This window comes from Meleagris gallopavo, chromosome 12, assembly GCF_000146605.3.
Source record: "Meleagris gallopavo isolate NT-WF06-2002-E0010 breed Aviagen turkey brand Nicholas breeding stock chromosome 12, Turkey_5.1, whole genome shotgun sequence".
In the NCBI taxonomy this organism is placed as follows: Eukaryota; Metazoa; Chordata; class Aves; order Galliformes; family Phasianidae; genus Meleagris; species Meleagris gallopavo.
In genome coordinates, this window is record NC_015022.2 from 11,452,558 (window position 1) to 11,461,493 (window position 8,936).

An 8,936-nucleotide genomic window follows, 5' to 3' on the forward strand; every position below is an offset into this window, starting at 1 on the left:
AGGGCCGCCGCTCCGTATGGCGCCCCCTCGCGGCGCGCGGCGAGAACGGAGGGCTGAAGTAAATAAATACCGCGCGTGGCAGAGAGCAGCCGTCGGGCGGGAGGAGGTGGGGGATGGGGGCGGGCTGGAGGGGCGCGGGGCGCTCGTCCTCTGGCAGCAGCCGCGTTGTGAGGTGAGTTGGCCGCGAGCGGCTCAGGTGCGCGGCCTGGGGGGAAAGGAAAGCGAGGGACAACCGGGCTCAGGCTTCCCTTGCTTTCGTTTATTTTAAAAGTCTTATGTTTTGCTAGCCGTAATCGGCGGTATAAACATCGTTACTCCTTTATTTGCATGTAAATATTGCCTTTAGCTGCTTGTAGCATGAAACGAGGCTTAAACGCGTTTTTTTTAACCATGGGAAATGGATTTGGTGTGTTTCTGTCTCTGTTCGAAGGTCGGCTGCCATTGGTTAGAATGGAGCAGGGAAAATGTAATCTTCCTGATGCCAACTTTGTGCACGGGGAGCCCTGAAGAAAGCACTTTCTTTGCATATTTCCGCCCTGGAGCGCACTGTGAGCTTCATCCCTGTTAGTGGGAGGGTACTGGGCTCAGGGAGTCCGAGGCAGAGGAGTAAATGCCATTAAATAATTAAGTGAAAACTATTAAGTATGGTGGAATGAGTTTTAGGAAGATGGGCTTAACGTTTCCTGGGAGGCTTCCATGGGAAATGAATATATATTATTTGATAAACGGTGGTGATGAGAATGCTGATGTTGCACATATGAGGCTCTCTGCTGTCCTGCAACGTCTCCATCAAAATAACCCAGAAGAATGAGTCCATGTTGAGTCCACATTTTGCATTTGTTACGCATCCTTCTGCGGCCAAATATCAACGCTCTTTCGCTCCTTTCATTCAGGCTTTCCAACTCTGGCAGTTGATTACATGCATATAGCAGGCAGCATGCATCCGAAATATATTTGTCCCAGCTTATGTTTACATGAAATCCTGCTACGTTCATACTACTGCAAGGGTAGGAGTGACATTGCTGTAAATGAAAGTTAGACCTGCAGGACCTTGCAGGCCAAAACCAGTGTCACCCTGGCACAAGCAGAGCCCACCTAATTGCATACTTTTTAAGATCTCCAGACAAGTACAAATAAGTACATTTCCTCACCCACTGCCTAGAGGAGTCCTTGGCCTTCTCTGCTTGCAGTGAGCGGGAGGAACACAGTTCTGGGAGAGGTAGGGTTAACAGGATGCACGCTTTGTGGGGTGGAGGGGAGCCCTTGCTGTATAGCCAGGATGGATGGAAGGACAGATAGGCAGCTCTGGGTGTGTTGAAATGGGCAGTTCTCCACCCACCTCTCCTTGCAGTAACAGCATGAGGGAGATTCTGTTTACCTAAATCAGATCATAGCAGTTTAATGGAAGGTCACAATTTGGGCCTAAACATTTTTGGTTTGCTGCCAACACCTCATTTTCAAAACTATAAATAGGAGTGATTTCAGAATACTCTGACAAATAAAAGTCAGCGGGCAGCAGAAGCCAGCTGAATTGCGTTGCAAAATATTTCCAGATATGTCCTTCAGTGAGGCAGTGAGAAATTATGTAGCATGAGGAATGCCTTTCATAAGAATATTAACCTAGTTTCTTTTAATGAGTAGTGACTACATTTAATGAGAGTTTGAGTATTTCATTTTAGAAACCTTTGGTCTCATGCCTGGCTAGAAGAGGTGTTAAATGACCTAATAATCTTCTCCATTTTTAGATGCTGCCGCAGGAAACTCCATATGGTTTGTGTCATTGCCTCAGGACAAAAGAGACATCCAGGATTTGGACAGAGTTTATGCTGCTGTTCTTCCACAGCCTCCATTCCAGCTGCTCACATCAGAAACAAAGCAAGGCCCTAACCCTTGGCAATTCCTAGCAGCTGAAAGGGTCACCAGAGCTAGTGGTTAGTAAGAAGTAATCACTTTAATATAAAGCAAATATTCCTCGAGCTTCTTTAATCTGTTCAAAGGATTGATGTACTGCTTACCAGCCTTGGTATTAGCAAGGGGCAAAAGTGGTCATTATTGTAATTTGGTCAGTTGCTTGACTCCAAGTTCGTCTTACCAGATGTCATTTTGCTCCAGTAGTAGCCTCAAGTGTTTTGTTCTTCCGTATATAAAATATACGATGAAGAGTGACCCAGCCATCTCATTTGGCTTGCATTTCGGAATTTAAAGAAATAGAAAATAGACAGAATCATAGAGATTGGAAGGGACCTCTGGAGGTCCATCTCCCTACTAAAGCAGATTTCCTGGAGTAAGTTGGTTGCATAGGAAAGCATCTGAGTGGATTTTGTGTATCTCCAGAGAAGGGGACTCTACCACCTCTCTGGGCAGCCTGTCCCAGTGCTCTGTCACTCAAACAGTTTGTATGAAACTGTCTATGTCCTTGTTTGTGCCCATTGCCCCTTGTCCTCCTGCTTGGCACCACTAAGAGCCTGGCCCCATCCACCTGACTTGACACACGATTATAGGTAGTCTTTTTCAGTATTATCACTAGTTGCTGGAATAAGCCCTTGGCTATTTTTGGTGAACCTGAGTAGGTAGCAGTATGAACACGATTCTGAAATGCATTGTGAGAACAAGCTGCACATTGTTTAAGAAAAAGAAAAAGAAAAAAATCTCTCTGTGCTCTAAGGGATGGTAGGAGGGAGGAGGGGTAGGAACTGCTTGTACTTGTCTTCACTATATCCATAACTAACCAGTTCTCTTCCGCCCCTCATACAGTGACACTCTAGTGAAAAGTTATTTCCTTCTGTTACTTTTATACAATTTGCAGGCCATTATTTGACCATAAACACATAACCTTACTGTAAATGGAGGCCTTGAAGACAGATCTGCTTGTGTCTAGTAATTTGAGTAGCACTGAGGAACAGCTACAATATGCCTTAAAGGCCCAGCAGATGTATCTGCTTTGTTCAGGATGAAAATTTTACTCAGTGATTTTTGGGGTGGGTATTAAGTTCTTTGCATGTTTCTTTCTGGGAGGATTTGTGTATACCTGGTTGATTTCATGGCTGCTGAGTTCAAAAATGACGTGCAGGACTTGGGGAGCTCTATGAATTAGTGTACAGACTGAGGAGACATGAAAATGAGGTGATGAGGCTTGGCTGTAGAAAGATTTTGCTGTCAGTCTGAATGAAATAACACTGTGGGGCTGGAAACAGCAGGCACTGTCAGATAGAAAGGATTAGAAGGCTTTTTAGCATGGCTTACTAGTGTACAGAAGATTGGCTTACTTGTGATAGATCTTCCTTCGTCACATTGATCTTTATTTCGCATTGTGCTTAGTACAACAAAAACTGGAGTCTGAAGTATTCTTTCATGAATCATCTCACACAGTCTGTCCTTTTTATTACTTATAAAAATCTTTTTTTTTAAGGAATTGATTTTTTTTTTGTCACTATAGCCAATGTTGAGTAATAGCTGAAGAATACAGAGTTGTAATAATTTTATGATCACTGTATGTGGCCATGTTGATGAGAGGAAGCTATGATAGAATGGGTTACACTACTTTATATTACTTTCCTGTATGGATGTATCGATCTAACATAATAGGAAGCTAGCTGATGAAGGAATAAAAGGCAATTCAATGGTTCCCTGTGTCAGCTGTATGACTAAACCCATGAGGTGGTAATTACAGGATGATAGCTCCAGTTCCAGGGGATGCAGCTGGCTTGTCAGGATGGAAACTAGAAATGAGAGAAGGATGATGTTGGCAGAGGCTGACAAAGGAAATTATTTGACACAGAGCAAGACTTAGCAAGAGAGGCTGGAAGAAGCTGGGCCTTCCTTTTGCCAGCACTGGAGCGGTAGGTATGACGTGCAGAAGGAAAGGTGAGTGTGTTGACTGATTTATTGTTTTTAAGATCTATTTTGTCTTAAATGGTTTGGTGCTAAGTGTTTTGTGGTCAGTGCTTACTGTCATTACTTCATGAGAGACTAAAACTGCAAGGCCTGGGTCTGTCTTGAGTCTGCAGAGGTAATCATGGCTCATACACTGGGGAAGCAACCTGAGAGCTGCTCTGCATGTAGCTAAAGAAGGCAGTGTGAGATCTGGGGGAACAGTTAGCTGATCTGTGAGAACAAAATGCAAACACACGAGTTCTGTTTTCTCTTCTTTGAGAATGATTTTGTGCTTAAGTAGTTTATAGAATAATGGGTTGGCTTTCAGACAGACTCAACTTGGTGTTTAGATGTTTTGTTCTTCTTTTTTATGACATAGTTAAAAACACAGTATCTGAGGTAAGAAAAAACATTGCATAAATAACGATAAATATCAGTTATGTCTAAAATACAGGCTAGCTGCTGCAACTGAACGATTATACAGCAAAAGTAGGTTTTATTTTGTTCTCTTTTATTCACTGTTTATTGTACAGTTGTTCTCAACGCTTACCGTGTATAATCAATTGGTTGTCTCCTGCTGTTAATATGGATATTTAGTACACTGAAATTGAAAAAAGACATTTTTGTGATAAGGAAAATGCAGCTAAAAATCTTGTCTTTTCAAAGGATGGAAGATTGTGCCATGTTTCATTCCAATAAAACAGCTATTAATGGCTTTGTGCTTCATATTCTTGTCTACTGTCCACACATACAGTTATCCATCCCATGTCAGGTGTTTTATAAGGTGAGTGCTAGGAGCAGGAGGTGCAACATAACTGCTTGTGTCCATTCCCCCTCCAGGAGTGGGTGAGCAGCACCAGGCACAGGTTTGTAAGCACTTAATGGAAGAAAGGTAAATGCCGTTAGTAAGAGTGGTCTGGCATAAACAGGAATCCCAGACCCTCCCTTCGGTGTCTTAAGTCTGATGTGTTTGTCTGATGGTTGTTTTCTTTGTGTGTGTTTGAGATCAAAGGAGAATATGGTACTTTAAACAAAATGTGCAAGGGCCCACCCTTCCTGAATTGCAGTTTTGGTAATAGGTTCAGTCCTGCAGCTGTAATACTCCACAGAAGGGTGTTTTTTTTTTTTTTAAACTCCACTCCTTTTTTAATATATGTCACAAGAGAATTTTAATAGATGTTTTTGTAAGATTACTTTACAGTCTCTGATCCTACACTTCTTTCCGTGTAGTCTGTGAGAAGAGCTGCTGATCACTGCCAGTTTAAATCCAGCAGCTTTAACTCGTCAGAAGTTTGTGTGATGTATTACTTACAGTGGATGTAGGTGCCAGAAGTGACCTGTAAACCTAATACTAAATTGGGACCACAAAATTAATTTCACTTAGATTGTGGAAATTAGACTAGAAATAGAATACCTTTGGGAGCTGTGTAAACCTTGACATTGATTTAATGTAATTCTTTCCTTAAGAGAGTAACTTTGAATTGTATAACAATGCATAGTTTTAACCAGCACGTATTTCTGGCAAATTGTGCAGTAAGACAAGTATTAACAGGAACATTCAGTGGTATTTCTGAACTTAAAGATTAGTGTGTAGCTTTATGGATGCTGACAAAACATTAAGATGTAATTTCCCCCTCTCCCCCCCCCAATCTGATCAGATAGGTGAAGTTATAAAGCCTTGTCATTTGCCAAGCATCTCCATTCAGTCCATAAATTGTAACTTATAATATACAATTTATATCCAAATCACACTAATTTACTCTGACTGGGGAGAATTTATTAACTTGGACTCGGCAATTAAAGGTCTGATTAGCTCCAGAACAAAAATGTATATTCTATTAATGAATGGCAAGTGAATGTTTGTTTTATGCCTTTATTTAGACTGAAACTATTCTGAATCATTCAAATGTTTATTTTTGCTCTGGATGACAGTATATTCTGTACTAAAAAGCATATTTTCTCCTCTTTCTTGAGATGTAGAAATATTTTGAATATTTTGTTGTTTTTATAGGGAACATGTGCAGGTCTCTTTCTTCAGGTTATTGCCTGAGCAGGCTGTGTGTACAAGTCTGATTTAACATATGCACTGTCTTTGCACGATACCTCATGCATTAGATTACATTTGCAAGGGAGAATTTTGAGTAATTCAGCTTAATTTCACCTATTAAAACACTAATTTTGAATGTTACACTTTAAGTAACTTGGAATACCCTGACATCCTGTAAAATATTTGACAATGTTTTAAGCAGTAAGAACACTGTGAATGTTTGGTCATCTCAAATTTGCTTCAAATTTTCTGGCATCTGTTACTGACAAAGTCTTCTGTATTATTTAACATTGTATTGCCATGGTCCTTTGCTAAGCATGTGCAGATGCTTAGCAAAAGCAAAAATGCGAAAGCAGTTCTAACAACTATCTGACTGCAATCAGTACAGCTGCACACCAGACTTTAATCATTTCAGGTATTCTAAGTCAGCGCTTACAGTCTGCCTTCTGCAACACTTCCTTCATTTGAGCCACTGTTAAATGTTCTCTTGTATTAGAAGAGTTTTTAAAATGAATTACTTCTTCCAGACAGGAATATGTTGATAGCAGGTAGCCCTTATATTCTTCCTCCCTTCTGCATGCTTAGGGCTAATCTTCTGATCTTGTTAGTTCCTTTTAATATCTAAATTGTCTTTATGTCCTTCCAAGACAGCTCTGCCCTTTCCTTTCCTTGATGATTTCAAGTTGTTTGTTCTTTCCAAGGTTGACTGTCAAGGGACAAGCTTTAAGATCATGCATATTTCCCCTACTGTAGTTATTTGCAAAGAAAAGTAAGCTATGATCAATGAGCATCCATACTAAAATAGAAAATTGCATACAAAAACCTACCACCCCCAAGGACCTGAAAGGGCTTTTGGCAGCTAAAAACATACGCATGTTCTCCTAACTCATGATAAATAATGGCACAGGAAATAAATTTTGCAGAAATACAGTTTCAAAAACTAACATCTAGATTTAAAAAAAAAAAAGAAGCAACAGGACAGAGAATCCCAAACTTCATTAGCAGAAATTTAGGACAGCTTGAATCTTCTCAAATTGCATCCTGACCCAACCATGTGAAAACATTTTACATCAAGAGGGGGAGGTAGATTTGTACTTCTTATTGAATTGTAATGTTATCTTTGAAAATACTAAAATAAAAATTGTATGTTTTAGAAGATGAAATGACACCTACAGCTTGAAACATCTCCTGACATGACAAATGGGGCTTTCAAAATAAAGCAGTGAACACTTTGTATTTGCAATTTACGATGACAGTAACCATTTGTTATCAGGTCTGTTCCGTACTGCAACCATAATAGTGTTAGCTGCTAAGACTATGAAAACTTCTAAGGAATACGAGAATGCTTAAGGTAAAAAAGCGTATTTGTATGCATCTATAGATGGCTCTGAATGAAACACAGCATGTTTCAGTAAAAAAAATAATTTCTCTGTGAGTGATATCTATTTCTAGCTGCGTGGCTTTTCTTTCTTGTGCAGGAAAGAACAATGGAGTATAAAGAGGCTGAATAAGTGTTTGAGCTGCAGCTGACTCCATGGAGAGCATATGTACTTTAAACAAGTTCTTCCTGAGCACAGAACGCTGCTTGGTAGTTGCAAATTTAGAGCCAAACATGAAAAACCCTCCTTTCAAGTTAAAGCTTTTATATGCGTGACAAATACATAGGATTGTTTTGTGCCATGCTGGAAGAACTGTACTACTTGTTTGCTTAACAAAGGAAATTGGATTACTTCTTAGATCCGCATGTGAACGTAGCATCAGATATTAATGAATGTCAAGTTGGCCTGGTTTGCTCTAATAACAGAAAACAGTTGAAAATATTTCCCAGTAGAAATTCAATAAAAATGTATTTTTATACTGCTTAGTCCAACATTCCTAAAATTGATTTTTTTTTTTTATTTTAGTGAATTTAAGCGTGATCCAATAATAACAAAGTTAGCAGGAACATACTTCACTAAAACCTCATTAATCAGGGCAGCGGGATGTAGTGTATATATGATATTTGTTATATTCAATGAGAAGGCACTGAGCGAATGTGCTCGTTAGTGACTTACTGGACAGCTTTGTGAGAGGCACTTGACTAAAACCCTGTTCCAGTTATGGTATATTTAACAAGCTCCATGAATAGCTATGGCCTAACAGCTTCCTGTTTCTCAGCCACACTGGTGGTGTTTCTGAAACATTATAAAACAATAATCCGCAGGATGGAGGTTGCAGAGAAGGGTGGTTGCTTATCGAGGCACTGCAGTCTTGCATCCCATATCCTCCACTGCTTGCTAAGGCTTAGAGACTCCAGTCTTTCCTACTGCACGTGCCCTTGGCAGTCATCTCCCTGAAGTTCTCAGGCAGCCAGTCCCAACGAGGCCTTAATCCTTTCAGAAGTCCTGGATGCAGAAAGCATCCTAAACCCACACCCCTGACTGCTGTTCTATGCCAGCAGCACAGTGGGCTCCTGCTTTGCCTCAGGCCTGGATGCAGTGACAACTGCACTGGATGTTCACTGGGTGGAGTCCATCCCGCTATCTGGCTCTGTGTACCAACCCTGCAGTTGCCCTCATGCTTCCTTCTGTTCCCGTGTTTGAGCTTACTGGAGTCCATGTCCCAAAGGCAAAAGCTTGTGATATTTGTAATTAACGTGACTTGTATTGAGGAAAAAACAAAGGCTTGAATAGACCTGTAGAGATATTAATCTGTATGATCGGTTTGGATAATGGAAAAGTGGAAAAACTATCTACAAAGAAAAAGTCGTGTGTGCGTGTGGTGGTCAGGTGCTCTGGAGATATACTTTACTGAAAGCAGCTTTATTTTTAGATTTTCTAATAAAAAGGATATTGCTGAGATAGTATTAGAAGGCAGCGCCGTGAAGCCGGTTCCTATCACAGCCATCGATGCACACAGCTCCTTGCCATCCCGCTTAAGAAATAAGAACAAATGCCCCGGGCTCTATTCGGGAGCTGGTCCGTGGCACAGCACCGACCCACCCAGCAGCCGAAGCCATACCACTCTCCGACCCAGA

General features: G+C 40.8%; 1 long non-coding RNA gene across 1 annotated transcript; it reads left to right on the forward strand.

The window, feature by feature from the left end:
- The first annotated feature begins 1,937 nt into the window (after positions 1 to 1,937).
- Positions 1,938 to 8,925, forward strand: LOC116217096. The gene is made up of 3 exons (XR_004161059.1): positions 1,938 to 3,864; positions 4,540 to 7,271; positions 7,399 to 8,925. It is a non-coding gene; the product is annotated as an uncharacterized LOC116217096 (long non-coding RNA).
- The last annotated feature ends 11 nt before the right edge of the window (positions 8,926 to 8,936 follow it).